Raw genomic sequence first — 2,500 nt, 5'->3', positions numbered from 1 at the left:
TGAGGGAAGAAAGAGAGGAAGCCCCAGATGAGTAATGAAACACTTAAATGTTAATAACAACACAGAACCATTAGTACCAACAAGTGAATGGCAAACTGAAGTAATTACCTAACCATTACAGGCATTCACTACCGTGTAATTAGCAGGCCAATTAACCTTCCCATTCCACCTGTAAATAAACACACCTTTTATACCCTCATTATCCTTCCCCGCTTCACCTGTCATTTATTACTACCGCCACCACCACCACCTACACCACTACATCTACGACTATGACTACATTACTACATTATAATTATTCTCTAGTCACTCTCTTCTAACAATTTCAGTGCCTTCTGTCTTGTTTTTTTAATTTTTTTTACTAATATATATGTTTCTTAGTATATAAATGTAGTTCTATAGTTAATTAATACAGATAATATTTATGTTAGGGTGTGTTTCATGTGCGTGTTTCATGTGTTTTTTTTTCAGGTTTAATATGAGAGAAAGTTCATGTAACGTGACCAGTCACTGTGTGTCAATAAATTACAAACACTAGTACCACTTCTACTACTACTACTACTACTACTACAAATCTCTTTCCTTTTCAACAGTATGTATATAATATATATTTTTTCTTATCTCTGTATTAATCATCATTATTATCGTCTACTACTACTTTACTACTTACTATTACTACTACTTTACTGCTCTCTAAGAGGAACCATTGCTATTACAACCATCCCTTCATATCACTTTTGTTACGCTCTACACATTAGCATATCATTAAACTACATTATTGCGTGCGTACATCACTGCAACCATCATAAAGTCAACTATCACATTACCCTATCACACATAACTGCAACCATTACTACTACATGTTTTAATTAACCACTCTCTCTCTCTCTCTCTCTCTCTCTCTCTCTCTCACATTCCCACACCCATAAAGTCCCTCCTTGCCCCTCCATGCCCTGCTAACCTCAACCCTCTTGTCTCTCTTCACCACCACAACCACCATCACCTCGTTAACAAACACAGCCTCCCTTTTACCCATCGCCTATCACTGCCTACTCTTTCCAACTCCCTCCACCTCTTCCTCCCTCCATCCACCTACACCCACACACACCCACACACACACATGCCCTCATCACCTTCCACTGTCCTTTCTCCATCCTTAACCACCCAGGCAACTTCTTAATCTCCTATTCCATCACTGTCTCTCCCTCACCAGCATCCAATCTTTTGTTTTCTTTAGTTTGAGAATTGATATATTGCTTTCTGTCTCTGAATTTACGTTACATCGAGCCATTCTCCTCTTTGCTCCTAGTCTCGCCTTATTTGATGTACACTTCTCGAAATACGTACGTGTTTTCTCATCAGGTAGGTCTAGTTAGCCTATTGTTTTTCTATCATTGATCCAGATTCCTTATCAAAGCATCCCCATATCAATAAAAAACACTCGTGAAAGCCTCAATCATTTCTATCAGATAAAAATTCCTTGTTAGAATACCATTTACACTCGCCAAAACGCTCATGAACTCCCTGCCTTCTCCCCTCCCTCGCAATTCTAGCTATACACACTGCATAAGGCACCACAGCCTTTCAGAATAGCGGGTCTGGTTTCTCTCACTTCCATTCTCTTTCTCCCTCATCCCTCACCAAACACTGTCCATCCACACACCCATCAGTTATTGTCTTTCTACCACTACCTCTACCACTACCATCACCCACAGCCACCTCCTACTCCTCCCGCTTCTTTTCGTTCCTTCACTGTCCTTCCTCTTCCCTCCCAGCCGCTGTCGCTCGTCTAATCAGCACCGCCACCTGCAGCGCGCCCGTCCTCCACCCCATCTTGTTCCCCTGTCACTGCCTCTCCTCCACCACCCACATGATGTTCTCCGTACCACCGCCACCAATCCTACTGCTACTACCCACCACTGGTTCTTCTCCATCCCCTGCATCTTCTCCACCTTCCTCGCCCATCTGGTCTCGATCTCCTTCCTCTCCCCCACTACATACATAAGGCTCGTATTTTGAAATGGTTCGAGGTCTCATAGGGAACTTTAAAGGTCAAAGAGATGTTTGTTTGGTCTGATTGCTCAACTATTACTAGAATTATGAAACCATTAACTTTTTGAAACATGTTAAATCAGTCTATTCCAGCTGGAAATTATACAAAAGTAATTCATTTTAGACCGGTAATTTTACAAGAGACAACAAAAGGCTCATTTTAGGACAGTACCCGTGAAATTTGGTAAAAAGCATGTAATCGCAGCCTAAATAAGAGTGAGACAGCCAGCAGAATAAGAGGGTGAAAGACTGACGATAACTTCCACTGCAGATGGGGATACCAGATTAAGATTCGACGTAGTAATGTTTGAGAATGAAAAGAAAAGAAGAAAGACATGTATTCTCAAACGTTTTAGTGTTATATCTCTTTCCATACACTTAGCGGACTGTAAGTGAAGTTAATGGATATCCTTTTATGTGAATTTTCATGTTGTCACTTAAAACTTTA

The 2,500-nt window shown here is 40.8% G+C and overlaps 1 protein-coding gene across 1 annotated transcript in view; it reads right to left on the bottom strand.

The window, feature by feature from the left end:
- Positions 1-2,500, bottom strand: part of LOC123520675 — a 227,368-nt gene that overhangs the window by 32,583 nt on the left and 192,285 nt on the right. The gene's annotated exons all lie outside the window — the stretch shown is intronic.

The sequence above is a fragment of the Portunus trituberculatus genome, chromosome 47 (genome assembly GCF_017591435.1).
Source record: "Portunus trituberculatus isolate SZX2019 chromosome 47, ASM1759143v1, whole genome shotgun sequence".
Classification (NCBI taxonomy): Eukaryota; Metazoa; Arthropoda; class Malacostraca; order Decapoda; family Portunidae; genus Portunus; species Portunus trituberculatus.
The sequence above is the reverse complement of the archived record's forward strand: the minus strand, read 5'-3'. Positions and strand labels throughout refer to the sequence as shown.